We start from the raw sequence: 23,436 nt of genomic DNA, 5'->3' as shown, positions 1-23,436 counted from the left end.
TCCTTAGAAATTTCTATGGCTAACTCTCTCATCTCCTTTATCAGGGATGCCCAACCCAACTTCCAATCCTTCCCTACCCTGCGTGCCCCAATCCTATTATTTTTAAAATTTAAACAAACATTTTATTTTAGAATAGGTTTCCGTTTGTGAAGTTGCCAAAACAGTACAGACAGATTCCATATACCCCACACCCTATCCTCAACATGTTATGTTACTGTGTTATACCAGTTACAACTAAGAATCCAACACTGGTAAATTTCATACTTTATTTGGATTTTACTGGTTTTTTCTTAACATCCTTTGCCTCTTCCAGGATCACATCAAGGATACTACATTACATTTAGTCATGTCTCCTTAGTCTTCTCTGATGGATGACAGTTCCTCAGACTTTCTTTGTTTTTTATGACCTTGACAGATTTGAAAAATGCTAATCAGATATTTTGTAGATTGCTGCTTTCATTGGGCTTGTCTGACATTTTTCTCATGGTCAGATAGGGATGATGGGTTTGGGGGTTAAAAACCACTGAGGTCAAGTGCCATTTTCATTACATTATATCAAGGGAATATACTGTTAAGATGACTCACCACTGTTGACATTGACCTTGATCAGCTGGCTGAGGTAGTGTTTGTTGGATTTTTCTACTATATGGCTCCTCATTTACCCTTTCTTCAGACTGCGCTCATTGAAAGGAAGTGATTTGCAGCCCCCACTTAGGGAATAGAGTTACATTCCACCTCCTTGAAGGCAGAGTATCTGTGTGGAAATTATTTGGGATTCATCTACATGGAAGATTTGTGGATTCTTCTCCATTTACTCATCTGTTCGATCCTTTATTTAGATCCATATGGACTTAAGGAAATTTATTTTATATATGAGGTCACAAGCCAGTGCTACTTTGATTCTTTTGTGGCTCAAATTTTTCCAGCTTAGCCATTGCAAGCTCTTTTTCTTAACTCCTGTGTCATACCCAGTAACTTTGTTTTATAAGCCCTCCCTTATTTTCTGGCATTAAAAGATGCTCCAGGCTCATCTTGTACATTCTGTCCTCTGCCCTAAAATCAGCCATTTCTTCAAGAAGTCCTTGTCCTTTTTATCGGAGAATGGTATTAGCAGCCAAGATCTGGATGCTGATTATGTTCATTGCTACTGAGATATAATTGCTTTTAGGCCCTCTTGGTGAACAAAACTAAAACTATATGTATATTTTATTATCATCAGTGTTTTGTAGTTTTCCATGCAGAGATCTTATACATATTTTGTGTTATACCTAACTATTTCTCTTTTTTTGTGTGTTTTTTTTTATTAACATACAATGTATTATTTCTTTCAGGGGTACAGGTCTGTGATTAATCAGTCTTGCACAATTCACAGGACTCGTCATAGCACATACCCTCCCCAGTGTCCATCACCCAGTCACCCCATCCCTCCCCAGCCTCTCTTCCAGCAATGCTCAATTTGTTTCCTGAGATTAAGAGTCTCTTATGGTTTGTCTCCCTCTCTGGTTTCATCTTGTCTCATTTTTCCCTCCCTTCCCTTATGATCCTCCTCCTTGTTTCTCAATTTCCTCATATTAGTGAGATCATATGATAATTCATTTCTCTGATTGACTTATTCACTTAGCATAATATCCTCTAGTTCCATCCATATCATTGCAAAGGGCAAGACTTCAGGTTTTTTTTTTTTAAGATTTTATTTACTCATTTGACAGAGAGAGAGAGATCACAAGTAGGCAGAGAGACAGGCAGAGAGAGAGAGGAGGAAGCAGGCCCCCGCTGAGCAGAGAGCCTGATGCGGGGCTCGATCCCAGAGACCATGATCTGAGCCAAAGACAGAGGCTTAACCCACTGAGCCAGCCAGGTGCCCCAAGAATTCAGGTTTTTTGATGGCAGCATAGTATTCCACTTCTTCTTTATCCATTCATCTGGATGGACATCTAGGCTCTTTCCATAATTCAGATATTGTGGGCATTACTGCTATAAACATTCAGATGCACATGTCCTTCGGATCACTACATTTGTATCTACATTTGTATACCCAGTAGAGCAATTGCTAGGTCATAGGGTAGCTCTATTTTCAACTTTTTGAGGGACCTCCATACTGTTTTCTAGAGTAGTTGCACCAGCTTGCATTCCCACCAATAGTGTAGGAGGGTTCTGCTTTCTCCACATCCTCACCAATTCCTGTCATTTCCTGACTGGTTAATTTTAGCCATTCTGACTGGTGTGCCATTTGGCTGTCTTCTTTGCAGAAATGTCTATTCATGTCTTCTGCCCATTTCTTGATTGTACTATTTGTTATTTGGGTATTGAGTTTGATGAGTTCTTTATAGATTTTGGATACCAGCCCTTTCTCTGATACGTCATTTGCAAATATCTTCTTCCATTCTCTCAGTTAGTTATCTTTTGGTTTTGTTGACTGTTTGCTTTGTTGTGCAAAAGCTTTTTATCTTGGAGTCCCAATAGTTCATTTTTACCCTTGCCTCCCTTGCCTTTGGCGATGTTTCTAGGAAGAAGTTGCTGCAGCTGAGGTTGAAGAGGTTGCTGCCTGTGTTCTCCTCAAGGATTTTGATGGATTCCTGTCTCACATTGAGGTCTTTCATCCGTTTTGAGTCTATTTTTTTGTATGGTGTAAGGAAATGGTCCAGTTTCATTCTTATGCATGTGGCTGTCCAATTTTCTGAACACCCATTTTTTGAGGAGACTGTCTTTTTTCCATTGGACATTCTTTCCTGCTTTGTTGAAGATTAGTTGACCATAGAGTTGAGGGTCCCTTTCTGGGCTCTCTATTCTGTTTCATTGATCTATGTGTCTGTTTTTGTGCCAATACCATACTGTCTTGATGATGACAGGTTTCTAGTAGAACTTGAAGTCTGAAATTGTGATGCCACCAACTTTCGTTTTCTTTTTCAACATTCCTCTGGCTATTTGGAGTCTTTTCTGGTTCCATATAAATTTTAAGATTATTTGTTCCATTTCTTTGAAAAAAACTGATGGCATTTTGATAGAGATTGCATTAAATGTGTAGATTGCTCTAGGTAGCATAGACATTTTCACAATATTTGTTCTTCGAATCTATGAGCATGGAACGTTTTTCCATTTCTTTGTGTCTTCCTCCATTTCTTTCATGAGTACTTTATAGTTTTCTGAGTACAGATTTTGTGCCTCATGGTTAGATTTATTCCTAGGTATCGAATGGTTTTGGGTGTAATTGTAAATGGACTGACTCCGTAATTTCTATTTCTTCTGTCTTGTTGGTGTATACAGATGCAACTGATTTCTGTGCATTGATTTTATATCCTGAGACTTTACTGAATTCCTATATGAGTTCTAGCAGTTTTGGAGTGGAATCTTTTGGGTTTTCCACATAAAGTATCATGTCATCTGCAAAGAGTGAGAGTTTGACTTCTTCTTTGCTGATTCAGATGCGTTTTATTTCTTTTTGTTGTCTGATTGCTGAGGCTAGAACTTCTAATAGCAGTGGTGATAGTGGACAGCCCTGCCATGTTCCTGACCTTAGTGGAAAAGCTCTGTTTTTCCCCCATTGGAAATGATATTTACGTGGGTTTTTCATAGATGGCTTTTATGATATTGAAGTATGTACACTCTATCCCTACACTGTGGAGAGTTTTGATCAAGAAAGGACACTACTTTGTCAAATACTTTTTCAGCATCTATTGAGAGTATCATACGGTTCTTATTCTTTCTTTTATTAATGTATTGTATCACATTGATTGATTTGTGGATGTTGAACCAGCCTTGCAGCCCAGGAATAAATCCCACCTGGTCTTGGTGAATAATCCTTTCAAGGTACCGTTGGATCTTGTTGGCTAGTACTTTGGTAAGAATTTTTGCATCCATGTTCATCAGGGATATTGGTTTGTAATCCTTTTTTTGATGGGGTCTTTGTCTGGTTTGGGGATCAAGGTAATGCTGGCTTCATTAAATGAGTTTGGAAGTTTTCCTTCCATTTCTATTTTTTGGAACAGTTTCAGGAGAATAGGTATTAATTTGCCTTTAGATGTTTGGTAGATTTCCCCTGGGAAGTCGTGTGGCCCTGTGCTCTTGTTTGTTGGGAGATTTTTGATGACTGCTTCAATCTCCTTACTGGTTATGGGTCTGTTCAGGTTTTCTATTTCTTCCTGGTTCAGTTTTGGTAGTTTTTTGTTGTTGTTGTTGTTTGTTTGTTTGTTTTGTTTTGTTTTTAAAGATTTTGTTTATTTATTTGACAGAGATTGTAAGTAGGCAGAGAGGCAGGCAGAGAAAGAGAGGGGGAAGCAGGCTCCCCACTGAGCTGAGAGCACAATGTGGGGCTTGATCCCAGGACCCTGAGATCATGACCTGAGCCGAAGGCAGAGGTTCAACCCACTGAGCCACCCAGGCGCCCCTGGTTTTGGTAGTTTTTATATCTCTAGGAATGCATCCATTTCTTCCAGATTGTCAAATTTGCTGGCGTATAGTTGCTCATAATTCGTTTTTATGGGTGTTTGTATTTCTTTGGTGTTGGTTGTGATTGCTCCTCATTCATTCATGGTTTTATTAATTTGGGTCCTTTCTCTTTTCTTTTTGATAAGTCTGGCCAGGGGTTTATCAATCTTATTAATTCTTTCAGAGAACCAGCTCCTAGTTCCATTGATCAGTTCTACTGTTCTTTTGGTTTCTATTTCATTGATTTCTGCTCTAATCTTTATTATTTCTCTTCTTCTGCTGGGTTTAGGCTTTCTTTGTTGTTCTTTCTCCAGCTCCTTTAGGTGTAGGGTTAGGTTGTATATTTGAGACTTTTCTTGTTTTTTGAGAAAGGCTTGTATTACTGTATACTTTCTTGTCAGGACTGCCTTTGCTGTGTCCCACAGATTTTGAACCGTTGTGTTTTCTTTATCATTTGTTTCCATGCATTTTTTCAATTCTTCTTTAATTTCCTGATTAACCCATTCATTCTTTACTATAATGCTCTTTAGCCTCCATGTATTTGAGTTCTTTCTAACTTTCCTCTTGTGGTTGAGTTCAAGTTTCAAAGCACTGTGGTCTGAGAATATGCAGGGAATGATCCCAGTCTTTCAGTACCAGTTGAGACCTGATTTGTGACCCAGGATGTGATCTATTCTGGAGGATGTTCCATGTGTATTAGAGAAGAATGTGTATTTTGTTGCTTTGGGATGGAATGTTCCGAATATATCTGTGATGTCCATCTGGTCTAGTGTGTCATTTAAAGCCTTTATTATTATTTTTTTTTTATCTTTTGCTTAGATAATTTGTCCATTTCAGTGAGGGGGGGAGTGTTAAAGTCCCCTACCATTATTGTATTATTGTTGATGTGTTTCTTTGCTTTTGTTATTAATTGGTTTATATAATTGGCTGCTCCCACATTAGGGGCATAGATATTTAAAATTGTTAGATCTTCTTGTTGGATAGACTCTTTGAGTATGATATAGTGTCCTTCCTCATCTCTTATTATGGTCGTTGTCTTGAAATCTAATTTGTCTGATAGAAGGATTGCCACCCCAGCTTTCTTTTGATGTCCATAAGCATGCTTTCAATCTGGAGGTATCGCTGGGTCTAAAATGATTTTCTTGCAGACAGCGTAGTGATGGGTCTTGTTTTTCTATCCATTCTGATACCCTGTGTCTTTTGATTGGGGCCATTTAGCCCATTTACATTCCGGGTAACTATTGAAAGATATGAACTTAATGCCATTGTATTGCCTGTAAGGTGACTGTTACTGTATACTGTCTTTATTCCTTTCTGGTCTGTTACTTTAGGCTCTCTCTTTGCTTAAAGGACCCCTTTCAATATTTCCTGTAGGGCTGGTTTGGTGTTTGCAAATTCTTTTAGTTTTTGTTTGTCCTGGAGGCTTTTTATTTCTCCTATTTTCAGTGACAGCCTAGCTGCATATACTATCCTTGGCTGAGTTTTTTTTCTCATTTAGTGCTGTGGATAGGTCTGCTGCCAGTCTACTATTTCTGCCATTGTATGTTATAGACCTCTTGTCCTGAGCTGCTTTCAGGTTTTTCTCTTTGTCTCTGAGACTTGGAATTTTTACTATTAGATGATGGGATTTTGACCTATTTTTATTGATTTTTGAGGGGGTTGTCTATGCTTTCTGGATTTTGATGCTTGTTTCTTTCCCCAAATTAGAGAAGATCAGGCTATAATTTGTTCCAGATATACCTTCTGCCTCCCCCTTTCTTCTTCTTCTTCTGGGATCCCAATTATTCTAATACTGTTTCATCTTATGGTATCACTTATCTCTCATATTCTCCCCTCGTGATCCAGTAGTTGTTTATCTCTGTTTTTCTTAGCTTCTTTATTCTCCATCATTTGGTCTTCTATATCACTAATTCTCTCTTCTGCCTCATTTATCCTAGCATTAAAGCCTCCATTTTTTATTACACCTCATTAATAGCTTTTTTGATTTCAGCTTGGTTAGCTGTTAGTGCTTTTATTTCTCCAGAAAGGGATTCTCTAGTATGTTCTATGCTTTTTTCAAGCCCTGGTAGCATCTTTAAAGTGGTCATTCTGAACTCTAGTTCTGACATCTTACTAATTTCCCTATTGTTTATGTCCCTAGTAGTCAGTATTGCCTCTTGTTCTTTTGTTTGTTTATTTGAGGTTGTTTTACCTCCTTGTCATTTTATCCAGAGAAGAAGAGATGACTGAGAGAACAAAATGCTAAAAGAATAACAGTGACCCCAAAAAAATATACACTAGCTAAATCAGAAGAGACCTGAACTTGGGTGGAGAAGAAAGAAAAGAACAGAGCCACACACTTGATTTTGTGTGTATTTTGGTCTGTTAGAAGAAACTGACTCTCAGGGTGCCTGGGTGGCTCAGTGGGTTAAGCTTCTGCTTTCAGCTTGGGTCATGATCTCAGGGTCCTGGGATCGAGCCCTGCATTGGGCTTTCTGCTCAGCGGGGAGCCTGCTTCCCTGTCTCTCTGCCTGCCTCTCTGCCTACTTGTGATCTCTCTCTCCCTCGGTCAAATAAATAAATAAAACCTTTAAAAAAGAAGAAGAAGAAACTACCTCCCAAAATTTTAAAGAACAAAAAACTTTTACATATATACACAAAAATAAGGGTAAACATGATGAAAGGACGGAATGTGACTGTAAAGATGAAAATGTAAAAAGATTTTAAAAAAGGAATTGATAAGAAGTTGTTTAAAAAAAAAAAGAAAAAAAAAAGAATGTGATCAGGCTGGAGACTAGAATAAAGCCATATGCTCAATTTAGGGTATTATTTGGTCTGTTAGAAGAAACTGTATCCCAAAATGTTTAAGAAAGAAAAACTTACATATATTCAAAAAATAAGTTTAAATATAGTGAAGGTTTAGATTATGACTCTAACTATGCAAGTTAAAAAAGATTTTTAAAAAGCTATTGATAACATAAAATAGTTAAAACATGTTAAAATAGGAAGGAGGAAAAATTTTCCAAAAATAGAATAAGAAAAAAATAAAATTTAAAAAGTTAAACTTTGAAAGACTGAGGAGTCATGGGAAAAAACTATGAATTCTATGTGTTGCTTTCCCTTAGCTCTGGAGTTCTGTAGTTCTCATTGATTGGTGTACTTTGTCTTTGCTGGATGTTCTTGCTAATCTTCTGAGGGAGGGGCCTGTTGCAGTGATTCTCAAATGTCTTTTCCCAAGCCATAATTGCACAATTTTGTTCTTGGTAGCTCTTGTTCCCTGAACACTTTCCGTATTGCTTTGGAGAACGAGAATGAAAATGGGGGCTTCCCAATCCCTGGCCTGGAGGAGTGGAGAGCTCAGGGCCCCACCCCTCAGTGCATCTTCAGAGAAAATCAGTCCATCCCTCCTGTCTCCTTGGTCTCCAGTCATACTCCGGTTTCAGCCGGCCTGTGACTGAGCATTTCTATCTCTGGCACATGGCCCCGTTTGGAGTCTCCAAACCCAGCAGATCCCTGCGGCATGCTCCTGTGCCAGTCCTTCCAGGGGTGGGAGGAGGAAGGGGACAGGCCTCTCTGAAAATGCCGCTTGTAGGGTCCCTGCTTGATGAGTAGTGGCCCAACTTTGCTGGGGATTGCTGTTTATGGCAACCCTGAGCTGAGAGCCCGCTCTTTGTCTCTGTCTTTGCAGCCAGCTTCCCCTCTCCAATCCCTGGGAGCTCTGCCACACTCAGGCACCCCTTGTCTTTCTGTCACACTGAGGGACCTGAGACCACACTAAAATCTGCGAGGGTCCCCCCCCCCCCACTTAGTCCGTGGAGCAACGTCCCTCAGTGGAGCAGATTTCTAAGAGTTCCGATTTTGTGCTCCGCTGCTCTACGGCTTATTGGGAGGTGCCCCTCCCCCCATGGCCTATCTTCCTGTATATTGCCTGGGATTCACTTTTCCGCATGTTCTACCTTCCAGAAAGTGGTCGATTTTCCGTTCATAGTATTGTTGCTATTCTTCTCTTTGATCTTCTGTTGAGTTTATAGGTATTCAGAATGGTTTGATAACTATTTAGCTGAATTCCTGGGACCAGATGAAATTTAGGTCTCCTATCCTCTGCTGCCTTGCTCTTTTTTTCTTTTTGGTATGATACGTGTGTGTATGTGTGTGTGTGTGTGTTTTAATTTCAATTCCATTTGTTTATTGCTATTGGGGAAGCTATTGACTTTTGTATATTTACCTTGTGTCTTGTGCCCTTCCTACACTTGCCTCTTAGCTCCAGGAGGTTTTTTGACTTTTTTGTTATTGTTATTTTTGTTTGGTAGTTTCTTTGGAGGTTTCTCGATAGACACCTCATCTGCGAATAAAAGCAGTTTTATTTCTTCCTCTCAATTCTGTATAACTTTTAGTTATTTCTCTTGCCTTATTGCAATAGATAGTATTTCCAGTAATATGCTGAATAAGAGTGGTAAAGGAGGATATCCTTGCCCTGCCTTCCTAAGGGAGAAAAGCATTTAGTCTCTCACCATTAAAAATAATGTTGTAAGTTGCTGCAAGTTTTTCGTACCTACCCTTTATGGTATTAAGAAAAGTCACATTTGGTGGATGAGCATTGGGTATTATATGCAACTAATGAATTGTTGAACACTACATAAAAAACTAATGATGTACTATTTGCTGGCTAATTTAACATAATAATAAAATTTTTAAAAAATAAAATAAAAAATAAACACACACAAAAAGAAAATTCCCTTCTACTCCTAGGATTTTGAAAATTTTTATCATGAACAGGTATTGCATGTTATTTAATACTTTTCTGCATCTATGGATATAACCACATGATACTCTTATTAGCTTGTTAATGTGGTCAAACAAATTGATGAAGGTTAAACCAGCATTACATCCTGGGATGAACCCTGCAAAGCCATGGTGCATAATTCTTTTTATACATTATTAAGCTTAATTTTGCTAATATTTTACTGAAGATTTTTAATCTGTAGTGATAGGTTATAATTGTTGTTTCTTGCATATCTTTCTCTGGTTTTAGATTACTGATGGCCTCAGAAAATGAGTTGCAAAGTGTTCTCTCCTTTTCTACTTTCTGAGAAAGATTGTGTAGTTTAGGAATTACTTCTTCTTTGAAGTAATGGTGGAGTTCACCAGTCAAATTATCCGGGCCTGGCATTTTTCTTTGGGAGAGTTTTAGCTACTAATTCAGTCTGTTTGATAGACACAAGTTTATTTAGTTTATCTTTTTCTCTTTAAATGATGTATGGTGGTTTGTGTCTTTCAAGGAATTGGTCTGTTTCATCTAAGTTACTAAATTTATGGGCATAGGGTTGTTCATAGTATTCTCTTATTATCCTTAGTAACTTCTTATTATCCTTTCAGTGTTCTGAGATCAGTAGTGATGACCTGTCTTTTATTAGATGTTGGTACTTTGTATCTTTGCTCTTTTTAATTTTCTTCAGTTGGCCTTGGTTGTTAGAGTTTTATAAATTTTATTGCTCTTTTTTCTGGTTGCTTTAAAAATTTTGTCTTTAGTTCTTTGCAGTTTGAATATGATAATGGTAGGAGAGAGAGTGTGTGTGTGACATGTATCCTCTCTGGTTTTCTCTAAACCTCTTTGGTCTTTAGTTTGGTATTTGTCATTAATTTGAAAAAATTTTCAGCCCTTATTTAACTGTTGATTCTGCTCCATTCTCTCTTCTTCTAATATTGCAGTTTTGCATCTTTTTAATATTTATTTATTTAAAGATTTTGTGTATTAGAGAAAGCACAAGCTGGGGGAGTGGCAGGCACAGGGAGAAGCAGGCTCCCCACTGAGCAAGGAGTCTGACATAGGACTCCATCCTAGGACCCTGGGATCATGACCTGAGCCAAAAGCACACACCTAACTGACTGAGCCACCCAGGCACCCCCGTTTTGCATCTGTTACACTGTTTCATATGGTCTCACAATTCTTAGATGTCTGTTCTTTTTTCACATTTTTTTCCTCTTTTTGTTTCAGTTTAGAAATTTTTATTGACCTATCTTCAAGATCACTGTTTCCATCCTCAGCCTTGTCAAAGTCTAATCAAAGAAATTCCTAGAAGGAATTTTTCTTTTTTGTTACTGTGAGGATTTTGTTTCTGTAATTTCCTTTTGGTACTTTCTCATAGTTAACCATCTTTCTGGTGACATCTGGTTTTGCATCGACGTTTTTCATGAGAGCCTTAACACATTAACCATAGTTATTTTAAATTATCTGGTAATTCCAACATTAGTGTTATATCTGAGTCTGGTTTTGCTGATTGCTTTGTCTTCAGACTGCTTATTGTTTGTTTTTGCCTTTGGCATGCCTTACAGTATTTTGCTGGAAGCCAGACATGTGGTATAGTGTGTTAAATACTGAGTTAAATAGATCCTCAGTATGAGGATTTATGTTAATCTGGCCAGTATTTGGGTTGTGTTTGATGTTTGTTGTACTTATGGGTATGAGAGGTTTCCACTTCCTCCAGTGTCCTCTCTCTCCAGCTCCTTTTTGCCTTAAGGGCTTCTTCTGTTTGTACTACTCATCAGAGAGAGTGTGTCTCTGTTGTCCCAGCTGTAATCCACTATTATTGTTCCTGGAGACATTATTGTGGTAGTGATGGGGTGTAGGCAAGGGGAAGCTTCCTCTAATCATCTGATTAAATTTTAGTTTGGGGATGGACTATGGGCCTGTGTTTCTGTCCCTTCTTTAGGCATAGAACTTTTTTCATCCCATGCTCTCTGATCCTTTCCCTACTGTAGGACATTGCTTGTCCTCCAGTGTCCCCAGTTTGTGTAACTGAGATCCTCTCCCCTGTACATTTAATCTTTAGATTTTTCTTTGACACAGGGAGGCCATGGCAGAGTGGAGCCCCCTTTTCCCAAGTTGATTCAGATTTCCCTGCTGCCAGCCATCAATGTCAGACCTCTTGGGAGATTAAACCTTTTGTTCCCTAAGAGTGAAGGGTCTGGGTGGATTTTCACCATGGCTACTCCTCTTCCTGTACACCAGCTAGGGCCATATGGTAGAGGGAGCTTTCTCCAGATTCTTGATTCTGTGACAACCTGATGGGTTCCCATAGGGAAAACATATGAAAGTGTGGGTCTGTCACCGGGACTTTGGCTCTCAAGAGCTTCTCACTCTCGTGATAGTCCACACTCAGCCTCCAGCAGTTCATTGAATTTTCTGTTTTATTGGACCTTCCAGCTTAAATGGCTTCTGCTCCAGATAATTATATGCCTGAGTTGTCTTCCTGGAGGAGCCCATCTCGTTAGATTTGGGGATGGCAGTTAGGCCTGCAGTCCCAGTTCTCTGAGGTGTTGAAGAAAAGTTGTTGATAGCTTGTCCAGCTTTTCCTTGTAAGGATGGGAATTACAGCTTCTAAGCTCTTCACATGTTTGAACTGAAACCAAAGTTCCTGCAATGGTTTTAATAAATGACGGCCTCTGAGTTTTAAATTATTAATCTATGATTACTTGTCTTCTAATTCAGATTCTACTGTCTTCTAAGATTCAAACATTAATTATTCCAAACCACAGTATATAACATCCATTAAATATTTACCTGTCATTGAATTAGTTGTTTATTATGACTTAAGTTGAGAATTGAAATGGATTTAGAGATTATTTCCCCATCCCTTTCATGTCAGATTATTATTTCGCTATCCCTTTCATTTTACAGCTTTTCAAATTGATTTGGCTCTGTCATCACAAAAGGTCATTCATAGTTCATGATGGAACTGGAAGTCTGATTTACTTCCTTGTTCCTTTACTGAATGGATGATCAAAAAACACATTACCTACCCTCCCATTTAGCCCCAGAAGTTGTCATTCTAAACAGATTTATGTTTAACTGCTTTATCAACCTTCTTTTGCACATAGTAGTTACTTTAATAATGATGTCTTATCTTCAAATAAAAGCATTTTTTTACAAATTTTATTTTTTCAGTGTTCCAAGATTCATTGTTTATGCACTGCACCCAGTGCTCCATGCAATACATGACATGCCCTCCTTAATACTCACCACCAAGCTAACCTAACCCCCCACCCCCCCTTCCAAAATCCTTAGTTTGTTTCTCAGAGTCCACAGTCTCTCATGGTTTGTCTCCCCCTCCGATTTCTCCCAACTCACTTCTCTCCTTCACCCAGTGTCCTCTGTGTTATTCCTTATGCTCCACAAGTAAGTGAAACCGTATGATAATTGACTCTCTCTGCTTGACTTATTTCACTCAGCATAATCTCCTCCAGTCTTGTCCATGTAGATACAAAAGTTGGGTATTCATCCTTTCTGATGGAGGCATAATACTCCATTGTATATATGGACCATATCTTCTTTATCCATTCGTCCGTTGAAGGGCATCTTGGTTCTTTCCACAGTTTGGCCAACTGTGGCCATTGCTGCTATGAACATTGGGGTACAGATGGCCTTTCTGTTCATTACATCTGTATCTTTGGGGTAAAAGCACTTTTATATATGTTATATTTTTTGAGGCTTTTTACAATCCAGTTGTATGGAATTATTATTTTCTATGAGTTTTGAATTCCTGTTGGTATTCACAGAAGGTAAATGATTTGTCCAAACGTGTGAGACTGAAACAGAGGAAAACATCAGGACTAAAACTTGGTTCTCATAGTTTTAACCTGCATGCAGACTTTTTCCCACTTGAGAAACCAGCTGCCTCTCACACGATGCTGACAATCTGATATAACTGCAGATGCTATTTTTAGTATAAAAGAATGCACACCTGCCTCTCAGCTTCACAAAGTGTGCTTCCCAGAGCAACCTCCTGCCCAAAATGAGTGCTCAAAACTGTTGTCCATTGATCAGCTGCACCTTTCATATGCCCTGAATTTTCAAAACTGTGCTATTCAACACAACAGGAACAAGCAGGGACAGATTTTGTAACATTTAATATTATTGGGCTTTCCTGGAGTTACAGGTGAATATTGGAATTCACTGTGTGTGCTAAGTTCTTATTTGTTTTGTTTCATAGTTTGGACAGAGTTACATTTCCATCTTTGTCCTTCTAAGTTATTATTTGCTCTTCTACCATATGTTTGTTGTCTCTATTTTGAATTGTGGTTAATTGTGCACATAGTTCTTTTCTAGGACTGGAAACAGGTTAAAAGTTGCCTTATGTCATACTCATCCTAGTGTCTGTAGGGCTTAATAAAGAGGCTTCCTCAGCATGAGTATTCACTAGTGCTGTGGCTTTGGGGGAAAGTGCATTGGTTTGTATTATACACAGTAGATTCCGTTAGGTTCTAATTCTCAAAAAGATGTATCCAACAGTGCAAGACCCTTTCAACCCTAAATACTCCAGTCAGTTTCTACCTGGGTAAACTCAAGAACAGTAGAGAGGGAAAAAAAAGTATAGAAATCTTAAAAGTCCAGTTTCTTGTTTACCCCACCCAAAGACTTGGGGGAGTTAGGGTAAATTCACCAAAGAACATATTCAGAGAACTCCCATTGGATTCTCTCTATTCTGCTTTAAGATTTTTTTTTCTTTTTTTAGTTCACACTTGCCTTATTTACTCTAATTTGATAAAACACTGCGACTAAGTAGTCTTATTAATCTTATGCCCCCCTGACCCCTAAAATATGTGACCACTTTGACTTCACACCTTAACTATGTGGAGTAGACTATTGTAGAACTGAGGTTTTCATACTAATTCACTGGGGAAGAGCAGCTGGAAATCAAAATACTATCTGCAGAACACCACGGCATATTCTTCTGCTAAATTCCATCATAGGAATTAAAATAATTTCACTGTCCTAAAATATTACTTTACACATATAGCATGTTTAAAAAGTGTTGTTGTAAAGAAATTATATTTTCCCAAAGTTTTGCTATTGCTATATGCTCATTATTTTTCCATTTTTTTCTCCCACCTTTGTAGTATGTTGCACCTCTCTACCATACTATATAAGGGAATGTAATTACTTGGATTGCCCCCTCTACTTGTCATCCAGGTCTGCTTCTTTTAGGAATCTTTATGTACAGCAAACTCTCTCTCTCTCTCTCTCTGTATATATATATATAATACACACACACACATACATATACATGCATACATATACACACACAGACACACACACAAAACTATATAACTTTATATGAATGTTAATGATGTATATTCATACAAAGATATTTAATCCACTTTTTTCTTTTGATTTTTGTTTGCTTTTCCTTTTTTCTTCTTCTCCTTCTTACCCCATATATTTTCCCAGAAAGTAACTCATGTTAACAACTTTGAATCCTTTATTTTTATCTACACTAACCTTACATGTATGTGTATCTGTATGTGTATACACACACACACACACACACACACACACTCACACACTGCTATAGGAATTTTGCTTCATTGTTTTAAAAAAATTAGGACCATACTTTGCAAAGTTTTCTGCAATGGATTTCTCACTCATCATTTACCTTGTAGAGTATCTTCTTGCTGACTGGTCCAGCTCTAATTTATTATTTTAAAATATTTAAAATATTTATTTCCTGCATGTAGTACATGGTGTGGATATACCTCAATTCCTCAATTTATGTCATTGTTTCCAACATTAAAATAAACATTAAACATTATATATATGTTTCAGTGTTATATATGCTCATATATATTTCAGTGTTATATATGCTCATATGCTCATATATATGCTCATATAAATAACATTTATAATATTAATGTTATTATATATATATAAATCTACTAAATATAAAGGAAGGGCTTTTATTTCTATGGGAGAAATTTCCAGAAGTGGGCCAAAGTGAATGGAATTTAAAGTTTTAATAGACTGTTATGGGCTGAATTGTGTTCCCTAAAAAATATGTTGAATTCATAACCTGTCTTTGCAGATGTACTCAAAATAAGACGATGTGATACCACATTTAGGGAAGGCCCTCTTCCAGTGACTTCTGTTCTTAAGAGGAACATTTGGACACAGACATGCGGAGGAGGCCATGTGAAGACAGAGGCAGAAACTGGAGTGATCCACCCAGAAGCCAAGGAACATCAAGTTTTTCCAGCAACCTCTAGAACCAAAGAGGTCTTGTGAGGCCCCGTGGACACCTTGATTTCAGACTTCAAGCTGCCAGAACCGTGAGACAATGCATTCCTGTTTTTTTTTTTTTTAAGTCTGTTTATGCTGTTTGTGGGACTTTGTTATAGCAAACTGAGCAAATTAACACATATATGTTGCAAAAGTAGTGTCCCTAAAGACAGGTGTTCTTATATCTTAATTTATCATGGCACTTGTTTTGGTAACTATCATTTAGTGTATATTTGTTACTGGTTTTTTGATAAGAAGTCTACCGTAAGTATTTTCCTTTTATTCCTGTTCTATGTGCTACATTGATTAATAAGGTTCTGAGTTTTACCAAATGATTAGCATTTATTGTTATTATCTTGGGGCTTTACTACTTTACTTTTTGATAGAATGGATTCTGTTTATACCTTTTATGATAATTTTCCCGTTCTTATATTTAGAATAAACCCTACCTGGACATAATGTGTTAGTCTTCTGACTTTATATCTGAATATTTTATTTTGAATGCTTCATACATATTCATAAGTGCTGATGGGCTATGCTTTTAACTCTTGTTATCGGGTTTAGCAGTAAAGTCTTGTTGGCTTCGTAAAATGCATTAGAGAGCTTTTCATCTTTTTCTGTTCAGTTGGAATACTTTGGATTACATTAGAATTAACTTTCCCCCCCTTAATATCATATAGAACTGACCCATAAACTACTCTGGTTCTTATGACTTTTTTTTTTTTTTAGCAAAAATGGTCACTTGAAAATGTTTAAACTTTTACTAAAATAAGAATATTATATAATGAACCTCTTCATACCCACACCCAGCTTTAACATAAGTTGGAACTTCAGTTGGCAGGAAAACTAAAGCAGCAAGTGATGCTTTGTGATTTTTAAAATAAGTTTCATGGTACCAATGGATTTCAACTCCTTTCCTAAAGCTAGACATTTTACCCAAATTATAAAGTTGAAATAATCTCTTACTTCCCATTTTGTCTTCTTAATTCATCAAGCATTAATTGAGAGTAGTAGAATGCTATACCCTGCCTTCAGAGGGTGGGGACTGAAGGCTGGAACTGGGCTAAGGTCCCAGCTCCCTAAGTTACCAATAAGTGAGTCTCCATTTCCTCATCTGCTCTGTGGAATGGTGGTGAAGACTAGGTGAAAGACACAGTAGGACACACAGAAGTGGGCTGCTGTGGGTTACTACAGATAATTGCTTTAGGACCGAGGCACTAGTTGGCTGCCAGTGGCTCACAAATGAATCCTTCTTTGGGACATGTCCTCTCCTGAAAGGAATTGCACTGAACAAGGTTGTGCCCCATCTTGAGGGTCAGCACAAGGCCAAAAGTTTTGTCAGGTCCTCTTGCCTCCATGCAGGTCAATTCTGAAGGGCCATCCAGCCTCTAAGCTCCCTGTGGCATTGGCTATGGCCTCTCTGTAGCTGCTATGCCCAAATTCTCTTGCTACCCAGTCCTGTTTCCCTCACACCCTCACAGGGGTTGATAATGAGAGAATCTCCAGTAAAGCTGCTGCATGCAATTTCTTCCTCAGTCTGTTTCTGAGGAAGTGTAGCCAAGATGGTGCTTAAAACACGGCCTGGTAAACATTCAATAAATGCTGTTACTGTGAACAGCTATTACAGTTATCATAGATCTCCGATAATGCTGTACCTTTCCTGCTTACCTCAGAAGGTCTGCCTAATGGTATAGTGGTGGGGTTCATTCTCTCTCCACGGGAATCACATTTGCTTCAAGTGGGTGCTGTGTGGCCTGACCCTGAGCAGAGTGCTGATGTGAGAAGTTTGTCAGTTTCTAGCATAGAGAGGATTTCTCCACCTGAGCAGAATAATGGCATTTATTGTGTAACGCCATCACATACTTACCAGGAAACAGTAGAATTGGGCATTCGTGTTTTGTAATTCAGTGTTCAATATGCTGTGTGCTATGTTGGTGCAAGCTGGCAGGCAAAACTCATTTGATGCCAAAAGTTAAAGGAAAAAGATCCTATGGAGTTAAAATATTGAGAAAATATTGATTAACATTTTCTACAATTCTGATTTAGTCATGAACCTCCTCAGTCTGGCTTATGGGCGCCTACACTGAAATCTGTGTGTGTGGGTGTGGAATGTGGCCCTATGTGGGTAAGTGCAGACTCTTTCAAATATATAAGCAGATAGACTTCATTCAACATATGTACATCAAGGAAGTGAATCAGTAAATTATGTGGCTATTGCAGATAATTGAAGATGGTGATGGTGCCTAAATTTGGTATGGGGGGGTGGAGTATTTTTAGTAATTGGATTTTTTTCCCCTAAACTGCCTACAGAGCACATTTAACATCTATCCCAAAATACTCTCAACAGTAATTTACAGAAGTGTCAGAAAAACTTGATAGGCTAACATATTGGCATCAACATGAATTTTTAATTTTATTATTATTATTTTATTTAATTTTTAAATTTAAACTCTTAATTCATCACCATGGAGCTATGTGGTCCAATTATTCTCTGGGCAGTGATCAGAGGGTCTTTTGTCTACAGCACTTCTTTGTAGTGAAAGGAGAATGTACAATACACATGAGAGCGTTTTTCTTACATCCTTTTGGAAGCTCATTATTAAAGTTTGGTTGTCTGTTCCTCACACTTGTACTGGCATTTAATGGTTTAATTATGTTACTGATCAATTAAGTCCGTATTAGTAAGTCCATATTAATATTCCTTTCAAGAGTTCCTGGAATCCTTGGCGGTACTGAGAGAACAAGCCAGACTGATAGGACAAAGAGGTTATATACTGACCCCAGGAAACATAATATTTGCATTTTGTATTGAGCATTTCAAGGAGGAAAAAAAAAATAAAGCTAATGCCTTTAATCATCTACACTAGATGTGTATAGAGGCTGAGCCACATGGAGAACAGGATCTCTGATCTCTACCAGAACACTGGATGGTGTTAAAGAGGAGGGTTAAACATACTGCCCCCCAAACCCACACATTTATTATCTTTTGTAGTCAATTTAATAAAAACATCCTGATTTTTTTAAAAAGCACACAAAACCTTTTCAGTAATAATTTGGGGCAGGTCATGCAAATTCCATGGTTAAGACACATCGATAAACATCATATCTGGCTTTTGAGATACATTTACATTTCTAAGAGGAAAAAAAGAGTTGGGTTAATTATTTCAAACCACTCTCCTGGTCCCTTACGCAGCAGTTTTATCTCATGAAGAGTGTGGATGGGTCCTGGAGACAAAACAGAGCTATAGCCATTGATAGATTTGCTGGAAATTTGATGTTTACAGTTATGCTCCAATTTGGGCAACTTCAAGTAGAGACTAAGGAGTCAAGAGGAGGGAATAGAAGAAAACTTGGGGCAGAAATGCAGTGGTTTTGGAGACTCTTTGGTAAATACCATTAATCTCAAGGCCAGGAAGTATAGTATGGCATGTGCCAAACTAGAAATTGGAGAGTCAGAAGTGATGTCCTCTGTGTGTCCTGTCTGTTCTTTGAAACCAGAGCTATAAAACTATTGAACATAAGGAGTAGAGCAGATACCATATGATTCAGAATCCTCCCAAGGATGGTTCAAAATTTGCCTTCAGATTTTTCTCTAGGTATGTGCTTTTCTACAGGAAAAGGTGACATCTTTTTTTTAAATTATTCAACAGGATCAGAAATGGCTTTATAATAATTTGGGGCCATGTAATTCTAAAAAATCGGGATAGACCCTAGTAAGAATGATGAAGATATTATGATGACAAGTCAGCAAATACTCAGTAATCACTTGTTAAGAACAGGAAGGAGGTAAGAATCTAATAAATAAAGAGTGTTTCTGCTGGTCCTGAGAAATTCTGCATATACCATATCTATTATTCCTCACAGAAACCCATGGAGACCTGTATACAGGTCCTCATTTTGACAGTTGAGAAAAATGAAGTTTAGAGTCACAACAGGAGAAGCAGGAACCACTTTCAGTGTGATATAAGTACTCTAACCTTCCTCAAAGAATCTGTAGATGACTGGAGAGAAGAGACAAATACTTCAAGTAAGAGATTATCTATTTCAGAGTAGACATTTTATTGACAGGAAGTGCTTGGCATATCAGTCAATATATTGTATTTGAGAGAAATAGGAGTTCACGAAGAACTATTCTGGTATTCAGGAAAGATAGAATGAACAAAGTGGGACTCAAATTCAACAAGGATAACTGAAAACTTAGTAGAATTTAAGCAGAGAAGATGTGAGAGGCATTGCCAGTGGTGGAATGCTTATATTCAAAGGCCCATAGATGGATAATCAAAGGTGGGTTAGGGAGAAAATTGTAGAGCAGTGTGATGGTAAGGGTTTTTTTGGGAGGAAAAGCTAACAGTAGGGTTAAATTTAGTCTATATATGTTATATTTCAGCTTGTGTTACCTTTTAGTTTAGTATTTGTGTAGTATCAGTAGAAGAATCAGCCTGAGGTATTCTATTAATCTGACATGGAGAAACAGAAGAGAAAGAAAGATCATGGACATGAGAGAGGAGACTGTGTTGGTGATGTCAATAAAAATTTCATAAACCAGATATTTTTGCTATAGATTTTAAGATTCAGAGATTTTTTTTTAAAGATGGCTGTTTTGTTAAACATCTTATTCCATTTAATTTCTATTAGCTTCATATTACCACTCTAGCAAATTACCATAAACCCTAGTATTGGAACACAAATTTATAATCCTACAGTTCTGGAGGTTAAAAGTTCAAAATGGTTCTCCCTAGGCTAAAATCAAGGTGTTGGCAGAGTTGTGTTCCTTTTGGGAGCTCCAGGAGAGAATTTATTTCCTTGTCTTTTCCAGCCTCTAGAGGTTGCCTGAATCCTTCAGCGATCATACTCTGACCTCTGTGTCCTTTATCACATTTTCTTTTCTGACAGACTCTCCTGCCTCCTTTGTCTTGTAAGGACTTTGTGATTACATTGGGCCCATCCAGATAATCCAGGATGATGACCCCATCTCAAAATTCTTAATCATATCTGTAAGTCTCTTTTGCTATGTAAGGCAACGTATTCACAGGTTTCTGGGATAAGGACATGGACAACTTTCAGTGGCCATTATTTTGCCTACCACACCATCACATGGCCAAAACACTACTACTTTAGATCAGTCAGTTCATCCACCCATCCATCCATCCATCCCAAATGGGTGAAATGCAGCATGTGCATAGATATGAATTGATTGTTCATATCTCTCTCTTGATTGTGTCATTGAGCATCCCTTAAATCCTCTGAGACTCAATACTATCAATTGAAAAACAGAGGTGTTTTACAGATTTCCAAGTTCTCTTATGGGGATTAATGAGATAATGTAGGTGAAAATATATGGAACAGTACCTATTATAAGCCATTAACTAAAACTAGCAATAGTAGTAGTAGTAATAGTAGTAATGGCATTCTGTGGGGTTGCCAAAAAATTTAAAAAATAGTTATACTGAAGCATATAGAATAGGTACAGAGCCAGATTGAACAATTTTACTTATTAAAAGAGAATTAATTTGATAGACCTGAAGCTAACATAACACAGTATTTAACTATACTGGAATTAAAAAGAGAATTAATTTGAAATACAATAAAACTGTTGTTGAGAATAATAGGGTTTCTTCAAGTTTTGTGTCAATTCTGTCTCAGCTTCATATCATTGATGAAGGTTCTCAATTTTCTTTTTAGTCAATCTTTATGACCAAGAGTGAGTTAGGTAGATGCAGGTATTTCCCCAATTATAAATCATCTGAAATTCAGATTGATCATGGCATTTGTGTACTCATTTCTGATCTTCTGAGGATGGCTTTGAGTGAGTACAGTTTGCCTTAAGTTTGGCACATCCTCTAAAAATTATACTATATCAGTGGGTAAGATGTTTGGTAGCTTAGCACATTTTGAGGTTTACAATCAGTGACAGTCACAGACACTTACAAGATGATTCATACTCGTAAATCTTTGAATATCTTCAAAAACTCTAACATAATTCTGACCAAATAGTTCTAGGATTCTTTTTTTTTAAAGATTATTTATTTATTTATTTGACAGAGCGAGATCACAAGTAAGCAGAGAGGCAGGCAGAGAGCGAGGAGGAAGCAGGCTCCCCACTGAGCAGAGAACCCAATGTGGGGCTCAATCCCAGGACCCTGAGATCATGACCTGAGCCGAAGTCAGAGGCTTTAGCCCACTGAGCCACCCAGGCGACCCTAGGATTCTTTTTTTTTTTAAATAATTTTATTTTAGTTTTCAGTGTTCTAAGATTCATTGTTTATGCACCACACCCAGTGTTCCATGCAGTAGTTCTAGGATTCCTTAAAATAGGTGATTTCTTTTATTTTAAGGTAGTTTGGTAATGGAATTTATAGTCTCTAGATGTCATCTGCTCCATCTACATGTCCAATTTGCATCTATATACTTATACTTCGGTGAATAAGCACTCTCCCTCTCTTATTATTGATTATTCTTTAAAACTTAAAGTTTTAAAAGTTCATTGTGTCCCACTGTCTTCTATCAGCAAGAAAGTAAAAATCTTGTAAGCCACTGGGGGGTTAGCAAGTTGAGTCTTGGGAGTCCTTGAATTCCCCCAAAGACTGGCTTAAGAATGTACCTTAGGAAAGCTTTTCACCTGAACATTTGACCTCATTAAAAATAAGCAAAATATCTATCCTCTATCTCAACATCTTAAAAATAACCAGTGAATAGGAAACGCAGGACACCTCCAACATGATACCTGCAAGGATCCAAATGGAAAATTTTGCAACATAAATTTTGTGACAAATGATTTAATGACAGCCAGGTACACCAACCTTTTCTTTTGACATGAAACATTATTTAAAATGTTAATTTAAAATGTTTCCACCTTTCAATATTGGCATTAAATCTGTGAGAAGTTGAACCTGTTTCTTCTTTGTTTAATGTAAACATATAAAATTTCGTACCGGGATGTCTGCCTTTGGTTCAGGTCCCAATTCTCAGGGTGCTGGGATGGAGCCCCGTGTTGGACTCCGAGCTCAGTGAAGAGTCTACTTCTCTCTCCCCTCCACCCCCTCCTCTTGCTTTCTGTCTGTCTGTCTCTCTCTCTCTTTCTTACTCTTTTTCTCAAATGAAATCTAGAAAATAAAATAAGAAAATAAAATTTCATACCAGCTGTGCAGTGTGCTCTACTATATCATGTGCAATATAGCATATGCTAGAGGGCCCAGGCCCGAAAGACAGAGTTGTATCAAGTTAGGCTGTATTTGGGGATAGGTAAGTGTGTCATCTGACCGTATGGAAGGAATGAACAATGGAGCTGAGATACAGTATGAGTGTTGCCATTTATTAAATATCTTATATGATGAGTCCTCTTCTAAGAACTATACATTTACAGTTAGGTAATCTCTTCCTAATAACTCTTAAACATAGTCCTTATTATTGTCATTTTAAAATCTGTATTGGGTGCCTGGCACTGAATGAGTGTGGTGATAACAAGGTAGACATTCTTCTTTTTTTTTTTTTTTTAAAGATTTTATTTATTTATTTGACAGAGAGAGATCACAAGTAGACGGACAGGCAGGCAGAGAGAGAGAGAGAGAGGGAAGCAGGCACCCTGCTGAGCAGAGAGCCTGATGCGGGACTCGATCCCAGGACCGTGATATCATGACCTGAGCTGAAGGCAGCGGCTTAATCCACTGAGCCACCCAGATGCCCCGGTAGACATTCTTTTAGTCTCATGGTGCTTCTAGATGATGTAACTGAACTTCAGGACATTGAATGAATTTGCCTGTGCCTGTACAGTTCTTAGAAGAGGAGCAGGGATTTAAACTCTGAACACTGGGGCTTTTCTGCTACTATTTTGTTTTCCTACTATGGGGCACAGAAGTCAGTTTGAAGAATCATGTAACTGGAAATTCAGGGCCAGGAAGGCAGTAATAGTGTTTGTAGACACTGAAGGGGTGCCTGGGTGGCTCAGTGGGTGAAGCCTCTGCCTTTGCCTCAGGTCATGG

General features: G+C 37.9%; 1 long non-coding RNA gene across 1 annotated transcript in view; it reads left to right on the top strand.

Annotated features, from left to right (window-relative positions):
- Positions 1 to 23,436, top strand: part of LOC125092296 (uncharacterized) — a 124,238-nt gene that overhangs the window by 44,605 nt on the left and 56,197 nt on the right. Inside the window, exon 2 of the long non-coding RNA XR_007124864.1 lies at positions 15,264 to 15,507. This is a non-coding gene — a long non-coding RNA (uncharacterized LOC125092296). The remainder of the gene's footprint in view (positions 1 to 15,263; positions 15,508 to 23,436) is intronic.

This window comes from Lutra lutra, chromosome X (genome assembly GCF_902655055.1).
Source record: "Lutra lutra chromosome X, mLutLut1.2, whole genome shotgun sequence".
NCBI lineage: Eukaryota > Metazoa > Chordata > Mammalia > Carnivora > Mustelidae > Lutra > Lutra lutra.
The sequence above is the reverse complement of the archived record's forward strand: the minus strand, read 5'-3'. Positions and strand labels throughout refer to the sequence as shown.